Source organism: Pyrgilauda ruficollis, unplaced genomic scaffold (genome assembly GCF_017590135.1).
Source record: "Pyrgilauda ruficollis isolate IOZ18807 unplaced genomic scaffold, ASM1759013v1 scaffold1, whole genome shotgun sequence".
Lineage (NCBI taxonomy): Eukaryota > Metazoa > Chordata > Aves > Passeriformes > Passeridae > Pyrgilauda > Pyrgilauda ruficollis.
Genome location: NW_024508100.1, coordinates 5,444,315 through 5,458,292, shown reverse-complemented (window position 1 = coordinate 5,458,292; position 13,978 = coordinate 5,444,315).

Genomic DNA, 13,978 nt, shown 5'->3' with positions numbered 1-13,978 from the left:
CAATTTCACTGAAAGTAGTATTTTTCTAAATTACCTTCTAAACATATTACCTGTTTAAGTCCAGGTCTGTGATCACATTCAAGTAAAACAGCACCATTGCACTTGGACTGAGAGCAGAGGTCAAAGCCAATAAAAGGACACATTTTGGACCACATGTGACCAATAAACCACTTGAATCTCTGCAACTGTTTCATTTAGCTACCTAATTTGCAATTAGTTACCCAATTATTTGCATTTTATTAAGGAATAGAGCATTTTCAGACGGATCTCCACTTGAATACCCAGAGCTGTGGATTCCATCTTTTTGCTGCAGTCTTTGCTTTCTATGACCCATTTAAAACACGGTTTGTTTTCCTTTCGTGTTAGAAAGAATTCCCTATTAGAAGTTCTTCAAATTTCTCTACTTCTGACTTTGTTACCAAATAAGAAAATCTCTTAACAAGCAAGAATATCAATTCATGTCGTTTCTTGGAAATTGCCTATAGATCACTCCTAAATTTTAATTTTGACAGTACCTTCTAAGCTTTTCATTGTAGTTTCATTCTAAGGGTACTGTCAAGCTTTTCATTGTAACACAATATTTTCAGCTCTAGAATAATTATTATGTTCATTTTTTTAAAAAATAATTATACCCAAATTTTTCCGTATTTTCTTCAAAATAAACATCCTGGAGCAAGGTGTGGTATTTCACTAGAACTAGTCACACCGGAATCACAAAACTCACGATTTTTGGATCTTACCTCTTGATTCAAGCTAGCTTTTCCCTCTAATCTCCATAGTTGTGCCTTTCTAGGACACAATCTCTTGTTCTGTCTTGTGCATTCCAGTTCTGTTCACTTTATTTGAAGGTTTTTTTGTATGAAACATTTGCCAAATAGCGCAGGGCAAATTACCAGGCTACATTTCTCTGCCCTAATTAATTTATTTTCCATTTTGTTAATCCTTTCCTGACCCACAGAATTTTCCAACAATCATTATATATCTGTATTTACCCTGAAAAAAATGTCGGAAGAAATCAAACTTTCTTCCAGCTTTAGAGACTTGATCTTCTTTATTCTCCCCTTCAATTGACTTGTTTTTTTGATTACCTGTTATTTCACAGATCATTTAGTTCATAATTCATAATTTCTGTAGAGTATAAGTCTTTAATCAGACCAGCAAATACCTTTAAAAATTAAATTATATGCATTTTAGCAGATGTTGATCCCTCATATATAAATGGGACAAAATGGTGCATCTCTCAGGACCTATTTCCACAAAAGTGCAGACTAAGTTTGAATATGCTTCTTTCTTTTATTCATTAATTGATGACATTTTACATCAATATTTTCACTATTCTCACTGAGACTAATGTTGAATGTTACTTAATGCTACTAAATACCCCGTAGTGATCAAGGTTCCCCACGTAATTTGTTTTGGGGCAGGAGAAAAGCCTTGGGAGATTGCAAAATATCTTTTGAAAAGTCCGAGTAACTGGGTTTGGGTTGTAAAATTAAGCGTAAATGAGACATGGAGAGGAAATCTCCTGTAAGGTTAGCATATGAAAATTATTTGCTTTGGTTCTAATTCTCTATTTATTCCATTTTAACATGCCTAGCATCTTGATTATCAGCTTTACACACTGTTTCACTTATCTAAAGGCTCAATGCAATCTTGCAAAATAGCTTATTCTGTGTAATTCGTACTAACATTGTACTCCCAACCCTTAGCTAATTCAGCTTTGTGAGGGACAATCCAAATTAGAACAGAGTTGTTATGAGGATTCATTGTTGGTTTGGATGCTCTGGATTTGGCCTCTCAAAATGGCTCATATCCCTCTGTGGTACACACCACTGTGGGTGTGCAGCTGAACAGAGCTGAGTGGGACCTCCTGGTATGGATGGTTCATCACCATATATCACCATGGTATGGATGGTTCACCACACACATTCTGTCTGTTTAGAGGCTTGGTTGGCCTCCTTCTGGTACAGGTCACCCCCTTTGGGACCCCAAAATACGTTCAAATTGTGAAATCGTACTTGTCATAGGCCTTTTATCCCAACCTTCCCAAATTATCAGGTTTTTTTTAATGTAATAATGAAAACAAGTAATTCTTCCAACATCTGGCACTTAAGCTGCCTTGTGGCAGCTCACAGATAAGGTGAACATTGAAAATAGCTGATCATTTCCAAAGGATGCCAATGTCTTTCTTTCGCTCTTGCTCATAGGGGCTTCCAGGCCATACACAATCACTGCTGTGCAATTCTCCTGCAGTGAGACCTGATGGATTATTTGTGCAGGCTCAGGCAGTAGGTGACTCTTCATCACTCCATCTCCCTCCACACTGACCTCCCTAACTTCCTGTTGCTCTTTATTGAATTTTCTCATAATTTTCTTCTTTCTGTCTCTGTAGTTCTTCCTGCCAGACCAATTCAGCACCCATCAAGTCTATCCAGGGCTCTCCTGGCCAGAAAATGTTTGCTTCATTGTGAGGATTTTCTCTATTGTGCCTAATACCTGGCAGAAAGGAGAATCTGTCCCTTTTAAGAATAGAATTGAAGCACTGTCCAAACAGAGCTCTTAGGCATAACTCAAACCATAAGCAAATCAATAGGACTCTTCATTTGTTCACATGATTACAATTAAGCATATCCTTTAATGCTTCCCTGGATGGGAGCCAAAAGACAGCAGTAAATTGAGCTGAGATCCCAGAAATTACATTCCTTTTACTGAGGCAAAATCACCCTTTGTATTAGCAGATGACACACTCTGTAGTGCAGAGAAAGACACATAATCAAGCCACATACAATGGGGAGTCTTTTATTTCCATTTCTGCAAGTATGGTTCTTCGCCCTGCAATTAAATAAAGAGCAGAAAGAGAGAAATCCAAAAGAAGCAATGGCTTGGCACCTTTGCTGCAAAAAATTCCTTACTGCTGATCATGGTGGCTGAGCTCTCAGGTTACATTACATCAAGCAAAGGCGCTAAAGAAACAGCTCAGCTGCATGAAGATCTTAACAATTAGAACAGAAAAGGAGAGACAACAGATTCTGAGGGGGGGAAAAAGGGAGACAAACTGAGCACTGATAAAAAGTCAAAATAAGAATAAATAAGTAAGGATGTGATACATTCCTAAGAAACAGCAATTCTGTTTTCTTCTTTGCTGCAGTATACAAGCACCTTCCAGGAGCCTATTAGATAGTGAACCAAGCCTTTTATGAGTGCTTCAGCTGCCTCCTCATTCTGTCCTCAAGGAAAAAACATGCACACTGCACATGTTCATTTTGGTAAACTTTAGGAAAATGCTGCCTGGTATTTCCAGCAGAAAGAAAGGAATGACCAGGTGGTGGTGCCTGGTCATCCCACACTGTGACAAAACCTGCTTGGCTGCTGCAGGTCTCAGTCTAGTGTTCTACCATGGTAAAGCCAGCCCTTTCCAGCCCAGGCTGCCTTCATGGAGGTGGCACAGCAGGATGGCTGTTGACAGGGATTTCCAGCCTTACCTAGACTTAGGAAATACCTTTCCAGCCGGGACTTTTCTGCTTTAAGCAGAAAAGGAACACATTCAGGGGCAGAACTAAGTGGTTCTGTATTTGTGTTAGAGAAAATCAGATAAAGAAGGTGGCCTGGGGACAGATCTGAAAATGATTCAGTATGTAATAGTCTTTGATGTCAAGGGCAATGTCAGCTTGGGTAGTCAAGAGAAGAAGCTCTATGAGGAAAAGCCACAACCTTCAGCCAAAAATTTTCCTGTTATATAATCCAAGACTTTATTTCAATTATTTATTTTCCAGGATTAGAGTCTAGACAAAGAACACTGCATTCTACCTTTAAAAGTCTCAGAAATTGTTTCAGTTCTCTTACTCCCTCCACAGCTGAGCTGCTTTCCTTAAGGATATCTCTCCAAAATGCCTAGAACTTTTATCTCATAAGCAGGATGTTAGTGCACTCATCCTCTCACAAAATTCACTGCTTTTCCCCTTCTAGGAAATTATTTGCATTTGTCTTCTCAAAAATGTTTTTTCAGATTTTGATTATTTTTTTTTTTCTTTAAAACAGCCTTCCAATTCTCTGTGACACTGACATTTCCCTCCTAAAACCTCTCTGCTGTTTTTGCTGTTATGGTCCTTTACTACAACTTGCTGTATTTTTAATTTAAAAGTTTCTCCTTTCTCATTAGCCTTTTTTCTGTTCCTCACATATCTCTGGCTGCCTTATCAAAATATTGACAAAATGCTTTCCAAGAACCTGGCAGATATTCAGTGCATCCTGACACACTATTCTTCTGGCAGATGTCTACACAGTCAAAAGCCTTTCTTCCTATTTGGGGTGAATCTAAGAGATATTTTTTAAAGAGCCCCATCCTCTTGACCTTTTTGTTTGGTGTTTTATTATGAATCCTAATAAAGAGAGATCACCCCTACTTACCCTCTCTCTTTATCTCTGCCTATACAACTGGCCCCAAGTGCATATGTTCATATATGTTGACAGAAAGTAATGTACTAGGCAATATCCTTCATCCATATTTCCATGCCAAATATCTCAAGACAAGGTAAATCACTTTACATAATCATTCCACAGATATATATTATCTTAGCACATCTGTTGTTCTGTCACTGCAGGAGTTCATGTTTGAATTCCTTGATTTTTAATGGTTTTTGTGTTCTTAATATAATTTTTCAGAAATTGTGAAATGATATGGAGGGAGACATTGTTCAAGAAAGAATCTATTTTGAGCTTTTTGTATATGTCATTGGGTAGAAATTATTTGTATTCTAGAATTTTATTTTATATTTCACTTTCATATTAAGTGAAAAATATTTTTCTGTGCATTGTGGAGAAAAGCAGAGAATACATTCATGTGGTTACACATGTATCTAAGAGTGTGGGCTGTGCATTTTGCCTGTCTGCAGTTGAACTTGAATGCCACTTGAATGCCTCTATCTTTCTCTGGGGCTAGCAAGTAAATCCATGTATTTCAGTGTGTTCCATGTGGAGTGGCTGACAGCAGTGTCTGACCAGAGGCACTCAGGAACTGGAGACTCTCACTCACTGCTTTTCCTACCCTCTCCCACAGATGCCAAATGCTGGGCCAAACCCTCAGCTGGACTCAGCACATGAGCCTCAGGTTCAGCATTTTAAAGGATGACAGAAACACTTTAAGTCAGATGAGCCCTCTAAACAAAACCTTTTCTTTTTTTTTTTACTTGCTTACAGCAGCCCGTGTCACACATACAACTACTTTATATGATTGAGTTATCTGTGGCCCAAATATGAATAGACTCTTCCTTGAAAAAATCAATAAGAATGTTTTTATCCCCAGGTCCCATTTCTGTAAATAAATGGGAAAAAAATTTACACGCAACTTGCTATCTTTTGCAGGATAATAACACTAAACTCTTTAAAGAAAGGTGAATTTTGGAACCAATCCTGAAAGAATCAAAAACATTGAAATTTGAGGTCAGGACTACAGGTAATCATAGCAATCAGTTTCAAAGTTGGAGATTAATATAAAATCATCAAAAAAGGAGTCACAATGGAAAAATTTTCTTCTGACCAGAGTACCAAGTCTTGTCAGTTATCCTAAAGAAGGAGGAAAGCTCTTTAGCCAGTGGAAGAGCAGCAAGCTGGCAAGGCAGAACAGAGAATATGTCCAGACAGAAATTGGGAGAGGAACCTGGTTAGCTTGTCCCAGAGTCAGAGTGGTTCCTGATTAATTATTTAGGTTAAGTAAGCTGAAGGAAAATTTTTAGATAAGTCTGGTTTTCCTTTGTAGTGGAGAAATGCAGAGCTTTTAGGCACAACTGGTGCCTATCCCTGTGCAGGGAATCATCAGAAGGGCTGGAGAAAATGTGTTTCTTTCTGTGTACAGGCTGACAATGTTACAGTAAAATTAACAAGTTAATTTTAGAAGTTGAGTTCAGATTTTGGTGAAGCTGTGTGTTTTTAAACTGCCTAGATCAAAAGGATTTTTTTTTTTCCATCTGGTGCTCTAAAAACCTAGAAATACAATACAAATGCTTTTGTGTTTAGTCTATCATCATTGCAACAGTAAAGAAGGAGCTCAGATATATAATATATACAAAAGCACTTGAATTTTCCTGTTCCATTCCCTCTTGCCCTGCCTAAATAAACCTGATGACTGTATTTTAACCTTAAAAGGTACATGTACAATATAAAATCCTTCATAAAAAAACATTTAAATTCCAAACCAACACATAACTGAATAGTTCCAGCAATGGAGCCGAGCATGTGCTCCATTGATAGATCAGGTTTCTAATGAAGAACAGTTGTTTATATTATCTTATCATAAAATACCATTTTCTGCTGGCAATAAATAAATATCCCCTGAAAAGCTTCCAAATTGCACTTGGATAGCAGTTATTTCACAAATGCACACAACTCATACTTTAGTAAATTTCCAAAGGCATATTCATGTTTTCACTTGACAGTAAATAATATTTACATACCATGTCAAGATAACTTTCTACAAACATCCTTGTTTACTGGTCAAACCTGCAGGTAAAAACTTTGCTCAAGTGGTTGGTCTGGCAACACAATTTGGCACTCTATATCTATTAACTTCTGTTTCTGCTTTTGCACAAACAAGATTTGCCACAGATCACTGGTTCAAACAAGGAGCCTAAATGAAGTATCTCAAATTAAGTTTGAATTGATTTACATCATAAACCAATGAACCAGTAAATTTTCTTGTGTGCGTTTCCGTGTGCAGAACTAAAATACTTACAGGAGATACTGTCATACTGGCAATTAGGGTCACTGGATGAGGAAGGCCAATTTCCTCATTTGTTTTCTCATTTTGTAGGAGGAAGCAGCACCTGAAATCCTTCCCTCTTTACTTTCTGCTGAACTCACCCAGGTTAAAAACATTCAATCTTACAAAATCTTACAAAATTTTATTACTAAAATAGCTACATAAGGAATATAAAATCTGTATCAAGGAAGGGACATTAATTTATTAACATCTAGTTTCAGTATAATAAATGCATTACTATTGTGTTTTTGGGAAAGGCATGTTACTGCTTACTTTTTTAGTGGAGTAATCAGTCTATTTTCAGTTCTGTCACTGAAAGGAGTGAATTTAGCAGACAAAAATACTGTGGAACATAGAACTAGGTAAACTGAAAATGCTGATGTGATCCTTTGAAGACTTCTGTGTTATTTTGAGAGTATCTGTACCTGCCACAGTCCAAATATCCCACTAGCATTTCATATAAATATTTTTGCTGAATAAAGAAAAGCATTGACAGGCTGTTGTTGGGGGTCTGTGCTGAGGAGAGCATGTATTTGTATATAAGCACATGTGTGTTTGCATGTGTGTTTCTTTCTTCTGTGGAGATTATGAGCCATGCAGGAATAGAGTGCTTAATTGAAAAGATAACAAATGATGAAGCAGCTGTTAAGTATGGCACAAAAATTGCTCCAAGCAGTTAAGGCTGATCATCATGATGGAAATAGCTTTTTGACAAGCTTAGCATTCCTGTGACAATAATTAAGAATCAGGTTTCCACCAAAAGGCTTTATAGCCAGAAGGGGTTGTAAATCAATGGGCAACATTTTTATCTTGGAATGAAAATTAATTATTCAGTGTAGAACATGCTTTCTCACACTTAACTGCCTGTAATGCCTCCTTTATTCTCCATCTTAATTCAATTAATATACCATTGTTAAAGGGATGTTTGTCAGTAGTGATTCACTTTTGTTAAAAATTACCATAAGGAAATATGACAAAATTGAATGGTTCTTAAGTTAAGCCATAGTTCAGATTTTTTTTGGCAGAGGATTGTTAGCTGTTAAGTACTCTCTGACAAGAGTGTGGATATGGGCATTTTGTATTGCACCCTTTGAGCTTGCATAAGCACATAAAGGGATTGAATAATACATGAAAAATAAGTGTAGGATTTTCTGGAGTGCTCTGCATGACCCTAACTTCTTTCTCCCTTTTAAGCTAGTCAGAAAACATATTGAATTTAGGAGCAGTTTCAGAATACCAAAGACTTTTGAAAATCTTACTCTTATTGAGAAGAAATGAAAAGTGTTCCTGCCTTTTTGACTATTATATGGAAATGAAGGCATCTATCAAAGCTGTCATGACACTTACAGGAAAATGATGAGACTTTGGGGAATTATTCAGACTGTTTTGACAGGCTCTACAATCTGAAAATGGGTCTGGAAATGTCCTCTTGGCAAGAAACATTAGACAACATAAGCCTCCACAAGGGCAGCTTTTGTCTAACTATTGCCATTGGTGTTTTCATCTTCAACAGTAACAGAGATGATAGGAAAAAAAAGTACTGGAATTAGTGTTTCATTTCATTCAAGACTCCAATATTTTTCCATTATTCCCCATTTCTTCTGTGGCCCTGAGAAGTGCATGCTAATTTTTTTGCTAAATCTTTCTTTAAATATTTGGTAAAACACCAGAAGTGTGAGCGTAAAAGTTCTTTGCTTAAATGAGTCCCATAATGTTGTATCACTCAGTGTAAATTCATTATGGTACTCACCCTCTCAAGCAAATATGATCCCCTGGCAGATTAGGAGAATTTCTTAGAGGGCAAGAGGCACAATTCTTTCAATTCTTTTAGTTGTCTCACAGGTGTTTCTGCTGCAGCCAAGCACTAAAAGAAGCACTGGTGAGTCACAAAAGAATGCCTTCTCTACATATTAGAGAATTAATTGCCTTATAAAACCTCTTAACCTTATATCAGCTTGAGCCAATGCTGACTCTACCCACAACACATGAAGTTATGGAGGACAAGCAGAGCCCTGGATTCTTGTACTTGCCCCAAAAATACTCCTGCCTTGCTGCCTCCTAAAATGTCACCTTCACGAGAAGATTGGTCAGTGACCTAGCACAGGAGGGAGAGTTGCACATCCCTTCTCATTTCTGGATGCTCGTTGGTAAGTCTAGCACCAACACCAGCCTCTGAGTTACTCCTCTTTGCAATCAGGAGACTGCAACTGATCCATGCTTTTAAAAGTAAAGAGAGTAGGTGGTATTCCATGGCAAACTGATATTGTGGAAGGAGAACATAGCTACCATGCCGTGTTCTGAAAGTGCTCCAGGTGAAATAAACTCCAAAGTTGTTTGGGTTTCCATACTTGAGCTAGGAAGTCGATTCAACCACCTCAGGAAACCTAATGTGCTTCTCCTCCCTTTAACCTGACATCTCATTTGCACATCAATGTATGTATTGTACATGCAGAGCTATCACTTAAATTTCAAGACATCACAAGTAATCAAGGACAAACATATCCACAATTCCCATTTCATCTGTGAACACCTTCTGGGGTAGGGGTCACAGTGGTGTTGGAAGAGGATTTCTTTTTTATTTTTTTAAGAAACCTATGGTACAATGAAAATAGTAATGCCAGCTATCAGCCCAAGAATGTGTCTTTCCATACAGCCTAAATTTTGAATTTAAAAATCCTTTTGTCCTTTCCTATCCTGTTTTCCACCTCACTAACCACCAACATTTCTTCTATATTGACTATTCTAAACAATTAGCTGGGAAGCATTCCTTGCAAATACCTCACCAGCCCAGCACCTTCACTCAATTAGGATATTGCTTCCTCTTCAATCAACATGACTTGTTTCTGTAGGACTGCCCAAAAGGAAGGTGCCTTCCAAGAAAACTGAGACTGCTGGGAGCTGGCCCTGAGCTAATCCTCCTTTGTTCATCAGCTGCTTCACCCATTTTGAGTTGGGAAGGAGGCAAGGAGAGAACATCTGTAGATCAACACAGCTTTTAAAACATGGGAATGTCAGGATTTGACTTTCTCTGCCACTTTGTGAGCTTGTTAATACAGCAAATTAATGGCTTCTGCACTGACTCATGGTTTTATTTTCAGTGTCGGGCCAGAAAATGAAAGAGACATAAACAACCCAGAAAAGACCAGATAATGTCTGGTAGACAAAAAAAGCCACAAACAAACATGTGAAATTCAAAGAAAACGCATCTATTGTTAGTCCAAGCTATTAATGCCTGCTGCTGTTCTGTCCAGTTGGAGGGAGCAGAAGACTTGCATGAATCACATATTAGGACAATATGCTTAATACAGAGCCAGAGCAGAATGTTTCTGGCATTTTTAATGGATACAATAATGTTGCATCACAAATCTGTCCTTGAGTTTTTCTTTCAAGGGAACTGCCCTGGAGTTAGTTGCAAAAAAGTCAGTGGTCTGGAAATTATGTAATTTAAACATGTTTACCTCAGTGCGTGCCAGTATTTGCAGCTGTTGAAGTGAGCAGAGCCTTGTCCTACTGAGGCCAATTCCCCTAAATTAAAAACTGCTCCTGTTCCATGCACCCTCACACGTGTAGCCTTTGCCGACCAAATGTGGGAATTTAGAACATTTTATAAATACTTGCAAATAAAGAAGGCAAAAGAAGGGAAAAATGTCCAGTGGAAGAGTTCTTTACCAAAAATAAGTGTTTTCATTTGACATTATTTTCAGGAATCTAATTCAATTTTGAACAGAGAAAAGTGGAAGCATTTAATTGTCTTTCAGAATTATAGTATATCAAAAATTAATGAGTTACTCAAAATACATATTTCAAAATAATTTAAATTAAACTTGTGGACTGTAAAACTTAAATGCAATATTGAAGTGTCTTCACTCATTCTCTTGATATTTAACAAGACCTTACAAGACCTCAAAGCTATTCAAATTTTCTTAGTTTGGCTGGTCTAATAGCTGAAAATGTTAAAAGAAAACCACATCAAAAATTTCAGATTTTCAACTGTTTTCAGTGAATCAGGAGATAAGTTGGTAGAGTTAAAATATTAATTCCTATACTTCAGACTGTTCCTGTAATAATGTGTAAAATAGACTCATCTTGATCTCCAAATTGTACAGGAAATCAAAGTATTCCTGTCTGGTTTTTCATAATTATTTGTACCAAAGGATTTTTCTTTATGCTACATTCACGCAATATGTTAAATTACAGACACCATGTACTAGCTATAGAAGCTGATTGTGATATTTGTATAAAACCACTGTATGTTACCTGCCCCTGTTTGGAATTTACAGTAAAAACTCACCAGCAGAGATGAGCCACCATTCATGTTTAGTGTATCACCAAGCACAAGGGTGCTAATGCACAAAAAATTGTGAACTACTGTGTGCACAAACACTAAATGCAGCCAAATAATATATGATGGTGTGAAATAGGATAATTGAAAGTTTACTTGGACAGTGCTTGGAGCTACATTTTGAATTGCCCTGGCTCAAGTCCTTGCTGATTTTCTTTCTACAAGGTCCTGCAGAGAGGGTCTCATGATGTGAGCCTCTCTAAAATGAGAAAAACTCCAGATGTCTAAGACCAGAAAATAAACTGATATGCTTGCAGTAGAAACTTACAAAGAGAACATGCTGATTGGAAAAAAAAAAGAAAAAGAAGGGATTCAGAAAAGATTTTTCACTCCTGCTGATGACACAGAAATCCATAAATGTGGCTTTTCCATGTGACAAAGTGATATGCAATATTCACTGTGGTTTCACACAGTTGGGTCAATAAACTTCCATTAAGTATGGACAAGCTGTCAAAGTGACCCGCTGCCCTCAGCTCTGCAGGATGACTTGGCCTTAGCTGTCCATATTAATATGAATTTTAACCCTTTGGTTTGGCATTTTAATTCTTCATCCATTAGTCTCACATTTCTGTATTATCAGTTAGTACTATTGATTTTAAAGAATACATACAGCCAATTTGCACACATGTATTTGCAAAGGTCAGCAGAGGACACAAATGTGATTTCTGCAAGAGGTCCAGTCAATGCTTCCTGAGGATTTTTATTATCTGTCCTTCTGGCCAAGATTATTTTTTGCAAGTAGAAGTGGTAGTTATCATAACTGAAGGATCACTGGATATCCTTGCAGTCTGAATTTTTAAGGGTTTATTTGTGGTTTGTTTTTGTTTTGTTTTGTTTTGTTTTTTCACAAGATGGGTCTAAATAGAGGCACTGCAAGTCCAGAAGTATTTTTCTTCAGGCTGAGCTTCTCCTGGGGTCATTGCCACACATCTCAGCTGCCTGTGTTTAGTTGGAACACAGAACACTCTTATTTGGCACACAGAAATTAGTGGAAGCAAAGCACAAGTCTGAGTTTCAGCCCTCACAGACCTGCACATACTTTATGTTTAAAGCATGCAGATAAAACAACAAAAATTGAAGCTTTTGCATGACTGAGATAAACCCTGCCCACCCTTTTTTTCTTTTTCTTTCTTGGTCAGATGGAAACCAGGCAGTAGAGGTGGACTCTACATTTGCCTGAAGTACCAATGCTGTAGTTGCCCTGTTCCCAGGAGGGACAATTCAAAGCCAAGTTCTCTGGATGTTAAGAAACCTTCAGCCTCCTTTTCCACGTTTTTTTTACCCTTTTGGTAGAAAATGCTATTGTTTATTGTTCCTGATATGTAACCTTCCTGTCTAAGATCTTACTAAAGGGGAGAGAAGAAATTTCTCTCAGTATTTGGTATCTGAGTTTCTAGAGACCTCTGGCACTCAGAGGGAGTATATGGTGTTACATTTTTTGTGGTGTTCTCTGGGTCAGATTTGCTACTTGGAGACTCCAGAGAAATCTCATTAAGGAGTGCCTACTACTGGTTTCTTCCTTCTACTTTTTTTCAGTGGTCATTTCCCCTTGTTTTAGAGTAGCTGCTGTAGTGTCCCAGGACAGTTCCTCAATCACTTGTTATTTACAAGTGGGAGGGACTCAGCTGGGGATCAGCTACCCAAGGACAAGTGGCTATTCACACTTCCTAGTCCTCTAATCCACCTGAGCACCTTCTAGCCATGGTCCGGTTTCATCTGGTTGGTGGGAAAATATTTCTTTAAATTTCCTGCAGATCCATCCCCATTCCCTGTAAAAGCAGCAGGAAGCTGTCATTGAGAGCAAGATCAGTCTTCTCTGAATCTGTTGATATTCCAGACACTGCCATATTCAGAGTGATCTGCTCTTTATGATACTGCCAAAGTCAGTGGTGGCACTTGGTGGCACAATGCCACAATATCATGAATTTCTGAAGTGCCCCAGGAACAAGACAGAGACTCTCAAATGTGCCTTTTTTCCATTCATACATAATCCACACCAGACTTCTGAAGCAAACCAGATAGATCTGTTCTCCTGCTCTGTGCCTGCTTGGAGATCTAAGTTTGTTCTTAGGAGCAAAAAGTAAAAAAATTAATTTCACCACATTTCAAAACATAAGAGAAGCACAGCACCATTCCAAAAAATGTTTGAATTTCATTTCTAATCTAGAATATCCAAAGTTTCTGTGTCCTTGTTGGAGCTTCTACCACAAACATATCCTTGGCTGTGTTGTGATCTTTACAGTACAAACTTACCTCTCATCTACCACTTCTTGCAGGAAAATAGCAACTATGTTTTCTTTATACAAGAATCAGAATTTTTACTTAAATGGAAAATGAATATGCATTGTACTTCAGAAAGTATAAGTATTGCAGGACGAGCGAGAATCTCAGTGGAGCTAAATCAATTTATACACAAAAGCAACTCATACCAAAACTTCCATGTAAAAACCAGCCCAGCCTGTTTTCCCTTGAGCAGCCCTTTTTTGGGTTTTTACAGCATAAAGGTTGGACCAGAAGAAATACAATAAATACAATAAATACAATAAATACATAGTTTTGTTCTGGGGCCGATCTTAAAAACATTTTTTCATGCACCTACATCTCCACGCGTGAGTTTCACACCCTCTGAGGTTTCTTGAACTATTGGTATGCTTAAGTTAAGCTCATAGAGATGTATTTGCAAGAAGGAGCAGTTTCTCAAGAGCAAATCACCTTTTCTGCATCAGCAGGAAAGCGACTGATAGCTCTCCAGTGTGCTTTAGATTTCATACCCAGATTGTAAGGGGAGCTCCATAACACTCCCCACTACAACACAACAACAACACAATCATTTAGTTCAGCAATCTGAGAGGGACAACGGCTATTTCAACATTCCCAAGGGG